The following is an 18,554-nucleotide window of genomic DNA, read 5'->3' as shown; positions in this document are numbered from 1 at the left end:
AGTGTAGATATATGGTTCTACTTGGCTGATTGCCTGATTGGCTTTATCAGCCTCTAGGGCCAGTGTTAGGGCCTCCATACAGGCGACTTGTTTTGCCACTCGGTCTGCCTGTTGGTTCCCCAGGGCAATGGGGTCCTGTCCTTTTTGATGCCCAGGACAGTGAATGATGGCCACTCGAGCAGGCAAGAAGAGGGCTTTTAGCAAGGCTTTAATTTCGGGCTTGTTTTTTATCTCTTTGCCCTCTGATGTTAGTAAGCCCCTCTGTTCATAGATGCTCCCATGTATATGGGCAGTGGCAAAGGCATACCGGCTGTCAGTGTAGATATTAGCCTTTTTGCCTCGAGAGAGTTCCAAGGCTTTGGTTAGGGCTATAAGCTCAGCCTTTTGGGCAGAGGTCCCCGAGGGAAGGGCCTGGGCCCATATGACTTTCTGCCCATCCACCACTGCTGCCCCGGCCCGTCTGGTACCTGAGTCCAAATAACTGCTACCGTCTGTATACCAAGTGTGGTCGGCTTCTGGAAGTTCACGATCTTGGAGGTCCTCTCGAGTTCCATGTGTCTCAGCCAACACTTGATGACAGTCATGTGGAGTCTCTTGTCCTTGGTCTGGGGCTGGCAGCAATGTGGCAGGGTTGAGGGTAACTGGAGGGCCAAAGGTGATACGTTCGGAGTCTAGGAGTAGAGCTTGGTAGTGAGTGAGACGGGCGTTGGTTACCCATCTATCGGGGGGCTGGCGTATCACTGCCTCTAATGCGTGAGGCGTGACTATGGTCAGGGATTGTCCCAAGGTCAGTTTGTTGGCATCTTTAACCAACAGCGCAGTGGCAGCCATAATGCGCAGGCATGGAGGCCATCCAGCGGCTACAGTGTCTAGTTGTTTAGATAAGTAGGCCACAGGCCGTTTCCAAGGTCCCAGAGTTTGTGCCAATACCCCCTTGGCGATCCCTTGTTTTTCATCTACAAAGAGGGTGAATGGCTTCGTGGTGTCTGGCAATCCCAGGGCTGGGGCAGACAGGAGGGCCTTCTTTATGGCTTCAAAGGCCTGTTGCTGGGGGGCCCCCCACTGGAAAGAGTCAGTGCCCCGTGTCAGAGGGTATAAGGGGGCAGCCAATTCAGCAAAGCCTGGTATCCATAATCTACAGAAGCCTGCTGTCCCCAAGAACTCTCTTAACTGTCTGGGGCTCTGAGGTGGGGGAATCTTGGCCACCGTGTCAATTCGGCTCTTGGTAAGCCATCTTTTTCCCTCATGCAGGACATAACCCAAATATGTTACCTCCTTTTTGCAGATCTGGGCCTTCTTGGCCGATGCACGATAGCCCTTGTTACCTAGTTCTTGGAGTAAGTGCTGGGTGGCGGTGATGCAGGCCTCCTTGGTGGGAGCAGCCAATAGAAGGTCATCCACGTACTGCAGGAGTGTCACCTCAGGGTTCTGGGTGCGGAAGTCAGTCAAATCCTGGTGCAGGGCCTCATCAAACAGGGTAGGAGAATTCTTGAAACCTTGAGGAAGGCGCGTCCAGGTCACCTGTCCTGAGAGTCCTAATTCAGGGTCCTTCCATTCGAAGGCAAAATACAATTGGCTTTGGGGGGCCAAGGGCAGACTAAAGAAGGCATCCTTAAGGTCTAGAACAGTATACCAAGTAAAATCCGGCCTTAGAGTGCTCAGTAGATTGTATGGGTTAGGCACTGTGGGATGGATGTCTATCACCCTCTTATTGACTTCTCTGAGGTCCTGCACGGGCCTATAGTCCTGCGTCCCTGGCTTTTTTACAGGTAAGAGTGGAGTATTCCAGGGAGATTGACAAGGCTTTAAGACTCCTAGTTGCAGGAATCGGTGGATATGTTTTTTAATGCCCAGCCGGGCTTCTTGACTCATTGGGTATTGTTTGATTGAGACTGGTACAGCCGAGGGTTTAAGAGTCACAATAATAGGTGGCTGTGTGTGGGCTAGTCCGAGCCCTCCAGTCTCTGCCCATGCCTGAGGGAACTGCTGGAGCCATGGGTTATCTTCTGAAAGAGGCCCTTGAGGGGTGGGTTCGAACAGTCTGTGCTCATCTTGCAGTTTGACAGTAAGAATCTGCACAGGCATTCCCATGGAGTTAAGTACTTGTGCCCCTTCTTCTGAGAAATGTATTTGGACCCCCAATTTGGTTAGCAAGTCTCTTCCTAGCAGGGGATAAGGGCATTCAGGAACTACTAGGAAGGAGTGGGTCACGATACCTGTGCCAAGGTCAACAGTCCGTTTATTAGTCCATCGGTGTAACTTGCCTCCAGTTGCTCCTTGGACCCAGGAAGTTTTTGATGACATTGGTCCAGCTGGCTGGGTCAGGACTGAGTGTTGGGCGCCAGTGTCCACCAGGAAGGTGGTACGTTGCCCCCCGACTGTAAGAGTTAGCCTGGGCTCGGGGGGGGCTTCAGAGCCCTGACACCTTCAGTCACTATCTTCGCCTAGGGCCAAGACTGGAACCCTTTTCTGGTCTCTGGGTCTCTTAGGGCAGTCTCGGATCCAATGGCCTCTCTCCTTGCAATAAGCACATTGGTCCTTTTCTACCCTGGGCCGCCTCCGATCTCCCCCCTCTCTATCCTGCCCCTTAGACCTAGAATTATTAGCTACCACTGTGGCCAAGATCCGAGTTAATTCTTTGCCTCTACGTCTTTCTCGACGGTCCTCTCGTTCTTCTTGTTCCCTTGCTATCCTAGCCTCCTTCTCTTCCTCTGTTTCTCTTTTATTATATACCCTCTCTGCCTCTTTCACAAGATCCTGGGTGCTGAAGGACTGAATGTTATCCAGTCTCTGTAACTTCCTTTTAATATCAGGAGCTGCTTGATCTATGAAGGACATGACTACTGTTGCCTTGTGTTCAGCTGCCATGGGGTCAAACGGGGTATACATTCGGAACCCCTCTAATAATCTCTCCAAAAAGGCTGCAGGGCTCTCATCCTTTCCCTGAATTATGGTTCTTACCTTGGCCAAATTGGTTGGGCGTCTGCCCGCTGCTTTGAGGCCTGCCAGCAGAGTCTGGCGATAGACACGGAGACTTTCCCTACCTGCTGGGGTTTCATAGTCCCAGTCTGGACGGGTGAGGGGGAACCCTGCATCAATCTCATTGGGCAGGAGTGTGGGTGAGCCCCCGGGGCCAGGAACATTTTTTCTGGCTTCTAGGAGGACCCGCTGTCGTTCATCGGTCGTCAGGAGCACCTGCAGCAGCTGCTGGCAATCATCCCAGGTGGGTTGGTGTGTCAGCAGAATGGATTCTATCAGAGATGTCAGTGCCTGAGGGTCTTGGGAGAAAGGGGGGTTATGGTTTTTCCAATTATAAAGGTCTGAGGCTGAAAAAGGCCAGTAAGTGATTTCTCCGTTGGTTGTACGGAGAGGAAAGAGGGAAGATTGCCATTGGTCTTCAGTGGGGCCCCGGCGGAGGCGGAGGCGAGGAGGGGAGGGAGCGGGTGCTGGGGTAAGAGGAGGGTCAGGGGAAGGAGGTGCTGTGGGTGAGACAGTGGAGGGGGTAGATACGGAGGTGGTAGAGGGTAGAGACGAAGTTGGTGGGGTTAGAGGTAGGGGGTACGGAGGAGGGGAGTCCAGATGGAGAAGGTCCTGCATTGGATCTTGGGGAATAACAGGTTTCAAGAACTGCCGAGAAATCGAATCGCGGGAAGTTGAAGTCTGGTCCTGATCTCCAGCAGCTGAGGACGTTACCGGCAGGAGGGTGGTGTCAGGTTTCAATTGAGGCTTCAGCGGCAGGAATGGGCGGATCCAGGGGGGAGGGTCTGAAACCAAGCTTTCCCACATTAAGATATAGGGTACCTGATCGGGGTGGCCACGCGACCCTGGACTAAAGACAATGGATTTTACCCTAGTGATAGTCAGTGAGTCAAAGGTCCCTTCGGGTGGCCAGCCTACATTGAAGGCGGGCCACTCCGAAGAGCAAAAAGTCTGCCAGCGTCCCTTGCGGACGCTTAAAGAGAGGTTGTGTGCGCGGGCACGTATATCTTTGAAATGGTCAAGCGTTAGAGTCAAGGGGGTGGTCACAGTCTGTCCCATGTCAGCGTTGGTCGCTTCAGTCAACACAAATACAAAGAGGGCTATAACACACACAAACGCAACTAGTAGACAAGCGAACACACGCTGCGCAGCATTGAATCGACGCCAAACCAAAAATACTGATTCTGACGGCGGCGTGCGGACACGCTCGCCTACTGATTTGAGGAGACTGACGGTGTCGCCGTCAGGGCTCCTCCAGAACACCACTGAAGCGTCCTCCAGGGTGATACCAAACCACCTAGAGCGTCCTCTAGGGTGAGGGAGAGAGAGTGCTCAGCACGTCTGCCCTTACTTCTCGTCCCTGCTACTGACTTGCGCGCTACAGAGAAACAAAAATACAGACAAATACGAAACAAAAGTCACTTACGTCTCAGTCGTCCGTCGGCGGCCCGGGCCGGGGGGAGGGGAACCTTCAGTGGGTGAGTCGGGGGTCTCGGGCGACCTCAACTTCCCGGCCAACGCACCAAATGTTGGACTCTAACACCCAACTCGGGAAGGGGGGTCGCCGTGAGAGACCACGCGAGGCACAACACACTGATGCAAAAGCAAAGGTTTATTGTTTTTACTGACGCGCCAGGGTCCCTTCAGCCTCGGGAGGTGAAGGACCCCGAGTAGCTGTTACAGACTAGTTTTTAAGGGCAAAAACCACAAAGCACGTGGGGTTCCTTATCAAGCTTAAACCATATGGACATTGGCAGTGGGAGACTTCTTGTGGGGACTTGGGTGTGGGTCCCTAGGGCGGTTACTAGAAACCATATGGGACTTCTGATATCGGGAGCTCGCATGTAGCTATTCTGGGAACTAGGGTGGGACTCTGAGGCTAGTAGTAACGAGAACTGGGAGAAGCCTCTGGGCAGGGCAAGCAAGCGTCTTACATTTTATAATTTTATAATTTCTCAGCAGCAGCATCCGGATCCAAGGGCTCATCTGGGGCCTGAGAAAGGAAAATGGCGGAATGGCGGGAGGCGCGTGAAGGGGGAACAGGAGAGGCTGGCGGACCGGATCGGACAGAGGGTGCCCTTTTTGGAGGAAAAACAGGGGCACAAAGTGGTGAACACCCGCGTTCCATAGCGGAAATGGGGTCCTCATGGGTGGGAGGAAGCGACGGATAGAGACGGCGGGAGGAAGGAGAAGGCTTGGACACAGGCGCAGGGGAAAGATTTTTTAAGGGCTCCGAGGATGTAGGAAGAGAGGAACCCTGCAAAGAGGAACAGGAAGGAACACGAGAAGGAGGGAGAGATTCGCGCAGGCAGAGTTCAGCCACGGAGAGGAGCTGCCTCTCTCCGCTTTCGTTTTCGCCGGACTCAATTATGTCCCGTATAAGGCCCCAATAAGAAAAAATACTGTTCGACACCGCTGTATTACCATCTTTTTTAATAAGTGCATTAAGCTCACGCCCCACCTTCTGCCACTTTTCAGAATGAATAGTAGGTCCATCAATCATGAACCAGGGACAGGTCTGGTCAATAAAAACAAAAAACTCAATCAAATGTTTCTTTTTTACCCTAATACCTCTCTCTCTGAGTACGTCCTTTAAGCCTTTTATGAACTTTGCTTCCTTGGACAGCGAATGGCCCATTCTTGAGATATGCGAACGGATGACTCACCTAATGACGAAGCCGGCCGGGCGAGCTCGGCTGGTCATGAAAACTCCTGTGGACCGGTCCCTTAATCCGTTCGGGGAGAAACCCGCACCTCGAGTCCCTTCGTGGTCGCCAGATGAAATTAATCCATGTAACGATAATTAGTCCACCAACCAGTCCAGCTGGTCAGTTATTGGGGGATCGAGGGGGGTCGCAACCTGTACATAAAGACATGGGCGGGAGAGAGACAGTAGCTCAAGCGAACAATTGCTTGTCAAGAGCTCGTTTATTAAAGGTAAGGGCAGGCTTTTTAAAACCTGCTTTAGTGAGGGCGGGGGTACGCAAGGAGAGTAGTGGAAAAGTACAAAATCTTCTGGGTTGAGCCCCGGGAACATTAGCAAGGGGAGGGGTCTTTCAGGTGAGACAAAGCAGGATGTCTCTGTGAATATCTTAGGATCAGATCGCTGTCTTCTCAGGACTAAGCCGGATGCCTTGCATACCTAATGAGTGGCCCAGCAGGATGTTTGCTGCAAATACTGAATGGGTGGGAGTCGGCCTCAGGCCTTTTGGTCCCTGGCAGCATGAGAAAGCAAGGAAAACAGAAAATGGCCAGGGTCAATTATTCATCTCACTTCTACCATTTTTCCAGAACGTAAAAATGTAGTCCCCAAATGGCATTTCCCCTTATAGATTTATCTCTCAGACACATAGAAAGGTACACATACATACAAAATCTCCAGCTAAATTGTCTCCTCAGTTGTGACATTTCATTTCATGATTCCTCTAGGAAACAGTGTGGCTAGTTTCCCCCCGCCCTTTGGAAAAAAATGAAGACTTCTAAGCTAAAGGTTTAAATCTCCAAGAGCACTCAAATGCTTTAACATAAAAATGCACTCGGGGGCTGGAGGGATGGCTCCCTTGTATTTCACAAGACTGAGAATACAAAGTCTGAAAGGATAGCTGGTTTCTCTACAAAGGTTGAACCTTTGAACATGTTTTGAAAATGAGTGAGCACCCACTCACAGCAACGGAAGATCCAGGCCCATGTGAGATAGTGAGAAAGCACTTGAACTTCTTTCTGATGGTACCCTCCAAGTCCTGCCATTTCAGTGTGCTAGCTGCTAACTATGTCATGACACGAGTCCAGCAATGTCCAGATCTTTCCTGAGCGTCCTCCCCTCACTTTGGAGCCTATCACAAATAATCAAGGCTTTAATTTTCATTGAAACCTTGATGAACTGACTCCGTGAAACTGAATTTAACTTTGAGTTTAAAAAGACTGATTGCTCTACCTTGCTTGAAAGGAGTATTCAGTGTTGTTCACCCAATCCTTACCTCAAAAAAGGACCTTCCTCAGGTATGTCATGGAGAGGGATTTCAATCCAGTAACACACTGTATTACACACACTGATCACATCCAAAGACCTTCTAGATCCGTGTGATTCAGTTGGAATGCAGACATGTGCTTAGTGCATATCTTTAATCTCAAACAATAAAGGTAAAGTTAGTTTGAGCCAGTTAGCTTAGAGAGGAGTTTTGAGCCAGACAGCTGAGTTGAGCCAACCAACCAGAGTTCAGGGGGGAAAAAACTAGAAAGGATGAGCTTATTCAGCAGTAGGTCTCAAAGGCCAAAAACATTCTAGGCCTAGTTTAGATTATACAGAGGCTAGAAGCTTCCAGGACTAAGCCTAGGTTAGCAGACAGAGGGAGTAAGCCTCTGAGATGACAATTCCATCAGGTGAATAAAAGTTGCTTTTACAGTGTCAGGGTTTCAATTTTCTCTGTGTTTCCTGTAATTCTGAGTCATCCTTACTCAACTCCTTGTACTACAGAGGCCGGCCTCCTCCTACCCTCAGCCATGTTTGCAGTCAAGCCACAACACCTGAGTCTGTCTGGTTTGAATATAACCCCAAGTGTGTCTCATAAAGAAAGCTTCTATTCAGAAGGAGGCAGAGGCAGGCAGATGGCTGTGAGTTCAAGGCCAGCCTGGTCTTCAAAGCGAGTCCTTAACCCTTAACTGCCAAGGTTACATAGAGAAACCCTGTCTCGAAAAGCAAAGAAAATCAAAACAAGATGCTTCTATTTGGTTCTTTCACAGCTTGTTGCTTTGGAGATGGAAGGTGGACCAATGCTCCTCTCCATGAATTTTTTTCCTCAATCAGTTGCCTTTTGGAAGCTTTTCTCTGGAATGCGTTCCTTCCCTCCTCTTCCCTCCCCTTCCCCCCTCCCCGCTTCCCCCTGCCCCCCCCACCCCCACCCCACCCCCACCCCGGGCAGTGAGAACCAGCTTCACTTCAGTGTTCTTTTCTCATAGGCAAACCTTTGTCATTTTCTTGGTTTTAGGTGGTGTTTTTTGCTTCTACTTTCCTCATTAGAGGATTGCATTCCTTTCTACCATATGTAGACCTGTCGCCTAAGCAGATGGAAATGCCATCTTCTCTTTCTCTCTCATTGTTTTATTTTGTGTGTGTGTGTGTGGTGATTAAGTCTTATTTGTTGCAAACTATAAATGCCTCCTTAGTGTTTCCAAAAAGGGATTATATTAGTAGATTACAGAGTGGTTTGACAAAATTGAAAATTAACTGAAAGCCCAGGCTTACTAAAGGAGAGAGTGTCGGGTGCCCTGACATGTCCGAAGTCTGTTCAGTATGCCTCCCAGGTTCTATACAGCACCCACTGGGCAGCGATTCTCTGCAAAAAAAAAAATCTATCACAAGAATATCTGTAATTGGATGTAGGGGCTAAAATTTGAAAAATAAGTCCTACTTGTTAAGTTTATAATTATCAAGATGTACAAATATTTCTGGTCACTTACAAAAACTCTGAAAAAACAGGTTGAAAGCTTGGGGCCAAATAAAAAGAAAAAAAAAGCAACTTACAAAATCTATCATGGCTGTGGACCTTTTAATATTGCATAAACATAAACATAGGTGCAAAACTGGATTTACATTGAGAAATTATACATATTCATACTTAAAAGAATATGTAAACTTCTGTGAAAGGAAACAGAAAAATTAGTAAGTGAGCTTGAAAATGTCACTGTGCACCTGGGCCAAGTGTTCTACATAGATCCCTCTCTTTTTGTTAACCCAGTGGATGTATTACTTTCATGTGTGCACATGTGTACAACCAGAATGCAGCAGACCAAATGGTAAGCTAGTGTCAATCTCTCTCGATTGACAAAATATTTCCTTGTTGCTAAATGAGTCCTTCGAATTTTCACCAGTGGATATATTCCTAAATTAAAAATAATAATCAAGTGAAACTTTGTCCATCTCATTTTATAAAAGGAAGGTCTTGTCAAACCAACTCAAGCTGACACACTTTCAAGAGAAGCATAGGAGATCTTCATTTTCAGAGCTCCGTGTGGGAAATGCGCCCGAGCTGTGCATCATCAACAAAGACCAGCTCAGCATACTGCTTCCAGAAGGCTCTCTGCCACACAGCTTCAGGAAGTGTTCCTCAGTGCTAAGGAGCTGAGTTCAACGGAACCTCAGTAGTGGAGTATTTGCTTACCACATGCAAGGCCCCGGGTTTGATCCAGCACAACCAAGGGAAAATTGTTCCTCAAACTTTAGTGCCCCTTCATGCAAGAGCCACGAGACTCTTGGTATAATGCAGGTCCCAGCTGAGGAAGTCTGGACAGATAAGGCCTAAGAGTCTGTGTTTCCAACCAGATCCTCAGTGGGACATATTTGCCGTGCTCCAGGGCGCACTGTGAAGTACCAAGACGCTAGTGTAACATGGTCTTGGTCCCTGTCTGCTGACAGGACTGAGGCCTCGCAGTGGCCCAGGGCCCAGGAGCCATGTAAAAATTATTAACAACATTGAACTCTTTTATTGTACTTAATCATCATGCTTTACAGAATTCTAGAAAAGCCAGTCATGGCAGTGCAAATTTGCCGTTCCAAAACTCAGGAGGCAAAAGGCAATAGGATCAAAGTTAAGGTCAAGGCCAGGCTGGTGACATAGCGAGTTTCAGGCCTGCCTCGGCTGCAGTCTAGACCCTGCTGGCAAAGGTTAAAACTAAGCTAGTCTTAAAGTATTAAAAAAAAAAATGAAAGTTTCTCTACCCTTGTGGAATCATCGTACAGACACAAGTCGGATCGCTTTGGGTGCCTGAACTCTCCGCGGTTCTCCGGTGAAGCCTGTCCGGTCTTCAGAGCACTTGGGAGGAAGGAAGTGGCCCAGAGTCCACCGGACCCAGAACTGAGCAAAGAGACTAGCTTGTGGCCCTGGCTCAGAACCTCCGGAGAAGCGCTGTGTTGAGGAATTGTAACAGGTTCTGGGCACTCAGATCCTCCTTTCATGAAAACCAGCAGCTGAGCTGGTGGGAAAGCACCCTGGTTCTGTACTTCAGGCTGATTCGACTCACTGGGCAAGCTGCAGATGTCACCCCTGTTTCAGTTTATCCAGGGAGCTTTGGGGAGCTAGCGGGGGCTCAAAAACAGGAGAAGTGTACGAGGCAGCACAGCCAGATTAGGAGCAGTGGGTGCGAGGAAATCCCAGTTTGGCAACAATTGGCCAAATGCTACTTAACTGGGTGCTGCTGCCAGACTTAAGGCAAGTTTTAGTTCCAATCACTTGCTGAGGAGAATCGCCACCAAAGCAGGGCCACATCTGCTTATTCTTCAAGCAAGTAGCTGAGCTTAACAAACAGAATCTTGATTCAAGGCCATTATGGACTATCAGTTATTCCTAATGCTTAAATCATTGTACCTATTACCTTTTAAAGCGGGAATTCTCTGTGAAGCCAACTCAAGCCTTATCATACGCTTATGACTGTATTCAACACATTAGATGTGATTCTCATCTGCAGTCCCCTCCCCTGATTAACAAGAAGCACCACTGTTTGCTAAATCTTTTCTTTTCTGTGGCTGTTTTGTGTGCCTGTGTGTCTGTACATCACATGCATGCAGTGCCTAAAGCGGCCAGAAGAGGGCATCAGTTCCCCGGGACTGGAGTTACTCCCTTCTGAGCAGCCTGTGGACGCTGGGAACTAAGCCCGAGTCCTCTGGAAGAGCACCTTGAGTCGGTCCTCTAGCCCAGTCTCTTCCATCTAGTTGCTTTACATCTGTGGTCTTAGCTTGCTGCAGCACAAAGCATAAGGGGTCAGCATCCACACTTACAAACTGGCAAGCTCACTCACACTGGTTAATTCATCTGCCAGATACTACCGCAGTCACTGAGGTGGAATCTGGGCTCTGATCTCCTTACTGTCTTCTTCTTTGCCTGGGGCTCACTTAAAAGCAGAAACAGAGAACAAATAAACATCGTGTTATTCTGATCAGACATCCCTCAGAATGTGGCCAATCCTGGTTTGCTAGACTGCTAAGTCCACTACAGACGCGGCCTGAGCATCCCACATACCCAGGGAGATGGCCATGCTGCCAGCAACATGACACCACCCTCAGAAAATGCTTCCGACAAATAGTCTCAGACACAGGCTTCTGTGTATTTATACATGACCGGTTACTATTTCCCTTTGGATTCATCCAATTAAGGTTTTTGCCATATCGCTAAACAGGTACTTGCTCGCATACAGGATTAAGGGTTATTGAATACCTATACATTAAATCAAGTCATAGATGCCCTTAGGTCCAAGATCATATCCCTATGTGTGAAAGTCGTTGCATCAATTTTTTTTAAAATAAGGTCACAGACAGAGAAATGCACCTGTCACTGCATTTCCTTGGTAACATAGTGACATCTTGTGGGGGAAACTTGTTGCATCTGTGTTGTTCTGAGTACTTTAAAAGTTTTTTCCATTTACAGCATCAGAACTAGATCGAGTTAGTGATTCGGATTTGAATTTGAGGCCATTGACATACAGAATGACCCTCCACAAATTTAAGAGTCACACATCACCTCCAGTAAAATAGCAAGATGCTTCAGAATTGTGTATAAGCTGCTGTTGCTGGGAGAAGCAGATCTTTAAGCCAATGAGGTTTGAGAAAACGATTGCCTTTACTTTTTAGGGTAGAAGGAGGTGGCTCTCTCTGGGAGTGCTTTGGGCTAATTTCCTTTGACTGCGGACACACAGAGCTCATCTTTCCTCGGGATATCTCTCCAGAGGCTCAAGCCGCATGGGGATTGTTGACGACTGTAGCATAAATATTTATTGAGCGTGCAGTTCGGGCAAGGCCTTGTGAAAGCTGCTTTGCTTTGCCTTGGTGGGACCTGCTAACCTGACCAGCTGGTGTGGGGCCCTAGCAGCACTAGATCCGGCAGGTTGCTTAGGAGCCTGAGGGTTGGATTCCATTCCCACGGTGCTGAATTCTCTTACTCTGACTTTTGGAGAGTAGTTTGCCATTGTGTGTGGGGGGGGGGGGATGACAGACTAACTCAAACACAAACCTAGCTTTGTTTTTATTCTGTTTCCATGCTTCTGTTTTCTTTCATGTTTCTTTTTAAATATGTTTTTAATTATGACAGGGAGGTGAGATGCGCGCACATGAGCACAGCGTCCTCAGGCCAGAAGAGGGCGCCAGAGATGCTACAGCAGAGGTTGCGGGCAGCTGTGAGCCCCTCATCCTGCGTGTTGGGATCTGACGCTGGACCTCGGCAAGAACAGCTGGTGCTTTTCCTGTCCTGAGGGGCATCCTGGGTACACAATGTCTTATTACTCCCTCTGATATAACAAATATATGTTTGTATGTTATACATTCATCATATCTCTTATCTGGTTCTTATCTATAATACTATGTGACATTTTTCTCTTCACAGTGGCGCCAGACTTACAGTGGCTCCAACATTCAGAAAGCAGAAGCAGGTGGATTCTGCGAGGTAATCCTGACCTAAGGCTACATAGTGAGACGCTGTGTCGATAAAGAGAGAAAGTGGGGGAGGGGAGAAAGAAAGAAAGAAAGAAAGAAAGAAAGAAAGAAAGAAAGAAAGAAAGAAAGAAAGAAAGAAAGAAAGAAAAAGAAAATGATATGCATGACATATTGTGTGTTCATTGCTTTAAGTTAGTAAAGAAAAAAAATCTACATTTTTGTCTCAGAAGGAATTAAAGCCCAGGTTGCTTTTACCTACTTTACTAGTCACTTAGTACTCAAGCCCACTAGAGGGCACCCAAGGACTAAATGAAGAATGCTTGCTGTGACTAAAACATGCTTTTATTAAAATAAGACTATAGCATCTTCCATCAAAAAAAATCTCATTGTGTTTCATGGCATAGATAGTCAAAAATTGCTTGATGATAGTTTTATAATGAAGTTAGTAAATATGCATACACTCCCTATTAAAATGTTAAATTAAAACACTTTCTTTTCTTTCTGATACAATACAGCAGCTAATTTTGTAATTAGAATTAAATTTGCAAATGCCAAGCATAATAATGGCAATTATGCATCAAATTGTATTTGCAACTGCACCTGCCTACATTTTAAAAGTTGGTGTAATTACAAACCAACAATTGAGTACTGGAGAAGGGAGAATTCAGCTGGGGAGTCCGTGGTCTGAGTTATGATAAATCTCTGTCTTCCTCTCTTCTCTTTAGTCTTTCTATCTCCCCCCCACCCCCACCCCCACCCTCTCTCTCTCTCTCTCTCTCTCTCTCTCTCTCTCTCTCTCTCTCTCTGTTTGTCTCTCTGTCTCTCTGTCTCTCTTTCTCTGTCTCTCTCTCTTTGTCTCTGTCTGTCTGTCTGTCTGTCTGTCTCTTTCTCTGACTCTCTTTCTCTGACTCTCTTTGTCTGTCTGTCTGTCTCTCTCTGTCTGTCTGTCTCTCTGTCTCTGTCTCTCTCTGTCTCTCTCTCTGTGTGTCTCTCTCCCCCTCCTCTCTGTCTGTCTGTCTCTCTGTCTCTGTCTCTCTTTCTCTCCCCTCCCTCCCTTTCTTTCTCTCTCCTCTCCCTTTGTTTCTCTGTCTCCCTTCATCTCCTCTCCTTCATCTTCTTCTTTGTCTCCTCCCATCTCTTTCTCCCTCTCTCCCCTCCCCCTTCTACCATCCCTTCCCGCCCTCCTCCCCCACCCCTCCCCTGCCTTCTCTCTCCTCACCTCTCTTCCTCTTGCCCTCCCCCCTCTGTCCCTCTGTCCTGCTCCTTTTCGTTTACTTGTTTCAGAGTATCCCTCGAGTGGAACCGGAGCAATCTTTATTCTCTACTGAACATACATTCAAAAATGGAGCTTGTTCATCTTGTGTGCCTCTGTACGAGTTTGAACATTTATTGTACCTTCTAGAATAATATATTTTACCCTTGATTTATTTTCTTTCATAGCACATTTTTATTGATTCTCTTGGAGTTTCACATCATTCACCCCAATCACAACCCTTCCCAGTCCTTCCAGTCTATCCCAGCTGTGGCCTCAGCCCATCTCCCCAGAAAAAGAAGAGAAAGAAGGAAGGAAGGAAGGAAGGAAGGAAGGAAGGAAGGAAGGAAGGAAGGAAGCCAACTTCGTGCTATCTACATACTCACTAGAGCACTGTCAACCTTTCAGTGCCCTGCCCTTTAAGTAGAACTGAGTCCTCTCCGCCCCGCACCTCTGGGAGAAGCCATCAACTGTGGAGAGCTTCTGCATGTATCTCTGTCACTTTTTAAGAGTTCTCTTTGTTGGTTGGTTTCCTGTCTAGGCTGGTACTTTGAGAGCTGTTGGAGAAGGTGGGGATTGTCACAGAAACCTTCCGTGTCCCTCCTTCTCAACTGTGCATCAGCAGTCATCAGTATCACACCTCCTTGCGCTTCCCAGTCAGTGGGAGGGTAGATCATGCGTCTCCACTCAGTTTCTGGAGACAGCACAGACCACAAACATGGCCCCCTGCTGCAGCAGGACCATAGACCCAGACAAGGTACTCAGAGGCTTCCCTGACCACAGACATCATCATGGCCTCTGGTGAAATGTGTAGGCTCCTCACATCACAATGGGCCCTGGTGACATGTATGGGTTCCTCACATCACCATGGGCCCTGTTGACATGTGTGGGCTCCTCACATCACCATGGGACCTGGTGATATGTGTGGGCTCCTCACATCACCATGGGCTCTGGTGACATGTGTGGGTTCCTCACATCACCATGGGCTCTAGTAACATGTGTGGGCTCCTCACATCAACATGGCCCTGGCAGCAGCATGGGCTTCAGGCTCTAGCACAGCCCGCTGACATCTACGTGACCTTCAGTAGTGACATGGGCCATGGACATTAACAAAGACCTTGGCTGCAGGAGGACAAGAGACCCAGACATGGCCTTCAGTGGCAACATAGGCCAGGCATCTACTGTGGCATCAGGTGGCTGCACAGGCCACTCAGATCAGTGTGGCCTTTAGCAGCAGCATGAGCCTGCAAATACTGACATGGCCTCGGGCATACTCTTAATTTCTTTTAAAAAAAAATGTTTGCTTACAGAAATTGGATGGATGGAATTCTCAAATCATATTTTATTTTTATTTTCTCAATCTTTCATTTTATTGCAATTGCTCAGAGCTAGAAACACGGCCGCAAAACCTAAACCATATGGAGAAAAACCTAAGCCCATGGCCAACTAAATCCTGATTGCCAGCAACTGTTTAGACCAGCTTTTATCAATCTGTCTCTCAGGAATAAGGAGCACACACTCTGACCAAAGCCCTCTGACGTCACACACGCTACAGCACAGCGGAGATGGAGCATTCTAGCAAACCCAGGCAGAAAGGAGCTTCTGCTCTTCCTTCCAGCGTCAACATGCACTGTCTGTTTAGTAAACCAGCACCATGTAACGCTTCCGACCTGGAGACCCACAAAACAGAGGGGACCCTAGGAAGACCTCCCCTGTCCTCAGCTGACACATCAAGGCTGCTGCAGAGGGAAACAGCAAAACTCCAAAGTGATTTTTTCACCTTTAACTGTGTGATGAGGGACTGACCCAGTTTTAAAGGGAAGCCAAGCCAGTGCCTCAAGATGATGACATCATCCCTCTGTCCCCATGGTGCCTATGTCCCCACCACACAGTTGTTCCCATTAGAGACAAAGGGAACTTAACACTCCTGGCTCAAGTTGTATCAATTTGCTCTCAATTCCAAGTTGCTGTGACAGTTCCCAGGATAAACTGAACTCTGAACAAAGAGATCATGGGGCTCAGCACAAAGACTCGGAAAGCTGGGTAGGACAGAGAGCAGCGGAGAGTGTGAGTGTTGTTTGAAGACTTGTTCTGTTGTTACTGTTTCCCTGTAAATACAGTTGCTACTTGGGCTGTGGCCTTGTTCCCATGTGTACACCAGCCTTCACAGGCAGTTTGATTTCACTCATACACATCAAGTGTTTGTGACTGGCCAGAGCTGAACTCACCAGTTCCCATCAGACACAGGCTGAAGCAAAAGCAGGCTAAGGCTTTCCAGAACAGTGATTAAATGAAAACACCACCAAGACAAGGCAGCATGGCTCCTGACCCCCTGCAAGACACAGGAGAGAGTGATTCACACAGCAGCAATGCCCAGGCATGCTGGTAGTATCCACTGTCTGTGTTCTAAAAGCAATGCACTAAAGGCTGTGGCTTTTTCTAGGAAAATGAGGCAGCCACACCACACCTGAGAAATATCGCCCTGATACCTCTGTGCCTTGTTCTGTATCCTAGATCCCCAAACTCTTCCTCTTTTACCACATGGCTCTTTGGATGTTACTTTGGCTTCTGAGACTACTTGAGGCCAGCAGTGGACTAATCAACTCAGTCACAAGAACCAATCATGTATTGTTTGTGAAACCTTTTGTGGCTGGGGCAAACACCTGAGGGAAGTTATTTATGGGAAGGAAAGGTTACTTTTAGCTCTCAGCTTCAGATTGCACCCATGGTCCTTTGGCCTGAGATGAGAGCAGCCATGACACAGAGAACATAAAGGAACAAAGGCTCTCCTGTTATTGTGCCCAGGAAACAGAGTCTACCAAGAAGCAAGGCCAAGTCATACCTCAGCAACCCCTTCATCCAGGTAGGCCCACCTTCCACAGCTCCACCCTGCTAATAGGCCACTCATGTTTGAGTTCATCAGTGGATGAAACCACTCACCAGGTGAGAGCCCTCATTATCCAGGCATTTCTGGAAATGCCCTCAGTGTTGTCATAGACACATTGAGATGTACTGAACTGCCATATAGACATTTTTCAATCCAATGAAGCCAACAGGCAAGATTAACTAGCCAAAGACCTGGGAATTGAATAACAGAGAATTATCCCTACATAAGCAGATGCATAAGGCTGTGTATTCAATACAAACACTCATCAGAAAAAAAATTTAGCCATCACTCAGTTGGGCTTGGGGGTGCACATCTTCAAGTCCATCACTCAGGAGTGAGGTTTAGTTATCTTTGTATTTGAGGCCAGCTTGCTCTACAGAGCAAAATCTAGAGCATCCAGGACTATACAGAGAAATCCTGTCTCAAACCACACATACAAAGAAGGAAGAAAGAAAGAAAGAAAGAAAGAAAGAAAGAAAGAAAGAAAGAAAGAAAGATTAACCATCACTCATAAAAAAATAGGTGGTCTACGATGATGATAGATTTATAGATACATGGATGATAGATATAGGTAGATAGGTAGAGAGGGGGCGTATAAAATTTATCATGAGAATTGGCTTAGATAATTCTAGAGGCCAAGAAGCTGGTTAATATAATTCTATCTAAGCCTGTAAGTCTGCAGGGCCTGAGAACTGTCCATGGGGGAGGTAAGATGGGAGCAGATGTGAGAGGTGTTAAAGTAAAAAATAAGGGTCTGTCCTTAGCTGTCACAACTTCACATGCCTTCTCCCAGGAGGAGGCTATCTATGACAGTGTAGGCAACAGCCTCTCCTGTGTTAAGAATTCTCAGACATGTTAGGACTGCATTCTTAACTATGTGCTTATATCTGGGCCTTTCCATTAGGAGGTCCAAGAGAACAAAACCATCTAAAATTAAGCTTAGCATCTTTGCTAATACTGAGCTCACCAGAGGTACAAGTCCTGCCTCCGTACTTTTTTTTTTAAAGATTAGCTTTTATTATATTTGTTTATGAGTATGTGTGTCTGTCTATGTGTATGAATTCCACACCTGCCAAAACTTTGGCTTTCACTTAATGCTGTTGCCATTTGGGTCAGACGAAAGAAAATTGGGTGCAAGGAAGACTTTACAGTGACTTATTAAATGATTCAGAAGACTAAGCAATGGCTTGATTAATCGACTGTTGACCATTAATTAATTGTTTCAGGGCAACCACTTCGTGATTTAAGAACAACCTTGTCAAAGACACAAGGGTTAATGTCTCTTGGGGTACACTCAAGTTCCACAGGATCAGAAAAGACATTTGAGGAAGTGTTCAAAACAGTTTTGATGTTTTACCAAACTTCAAATAGCACTGTGTTCTTCAAGCCTCAGACCACCAAAACCACACAGCTACACAGCAACCTCAAGAATCAGGGCATCTGAGCAGGGCAGGGACTGAGCTGCCGCATTGAGTCTTCAGAAATAAGCCATTTGAATGGGCTTTTGCCATCCCTGCCCAGAGCTCAAAATTTTTCTCAAAACTTGAAGACATAAACAAAAACAAGAGCTGGAGAGATGCCGTGGTGCTTAAGAGAACTTGCTGCTCTGACTGTGGACCCAGGTTCACTTCTGAGCTCCCACATGGAACAGCTCACAACTGCCTAAAACTCCAGTGCCAGGAGATCCAACACCTTCTTCTGTCCTTCAAGGGAACCTGCACTCATGTGCACACAGACACACACACACACACACACACACACACACACACACACACAGATACACACACACAGACACACATACACATACACACAGAGTAGTGGCTGGGAAAATGACTCAGTGGTTAAGAGCATTTGCTGTTCCAGCTCTTGCATTTGGGATCAGTTCCCAGCTCCTACATCAAGTGGTTCACAAATACCTGTAACTTGGGCTGGAGAGGTGGCTCAGAGGTTAAAAACACTGACTGTGCTTCCAGAGGTCCTGAGTTCAATTCCCAGGACCACATGGTGGCTCACAACCA

General features: G+C 47.3%; 1 long non-coding RNA gene across 2 annotated transcripts in view; it reads right to left on the bottom strand.

Annotated features, from left to right (window-relative positions):
* The window catches only part of LOC311598192, a 29,659-nt gene extending 13,677 nt beyond the window's left edge, over positions 1–15,982 (bottom strand). For both annotated transcript variants that reach the window (XR_014779513.1, XR_014779514.1), the window contains exons 1-2: positions 15,878–15,982; positions 8,222–8,312 (exon numbers count right to left, since the gene is read on the bottom strand). This is a non-coding gene — a long non-coding RNA (uncharacterized lncRNA). The remainder of the gene's footprint in view (positions 1–8,221; positions 8,313–15,877) is intronic.
* Between the last annotated feature and the right edge of the window lie 2,572 nt (positions 15,983–18,554).

The sequence above is a fragment of the Acomys minous genome (genome assembly GCF_964271855.1).
Source record: "Acomys minous genome assembly, chromosome: 5".
In the NCBI taxonomy this organism is placed as follows: domain Eukaryota; kingdom Metazoa; phylum Chordata; class Mammalia; order Rodentia; family Muridae; genus Acomys; species Acomys minous.
Note: the sequence above shows the minus strand (reverse complement) of the source record. Positions and strands in the feature narration are given on the sequence as shown.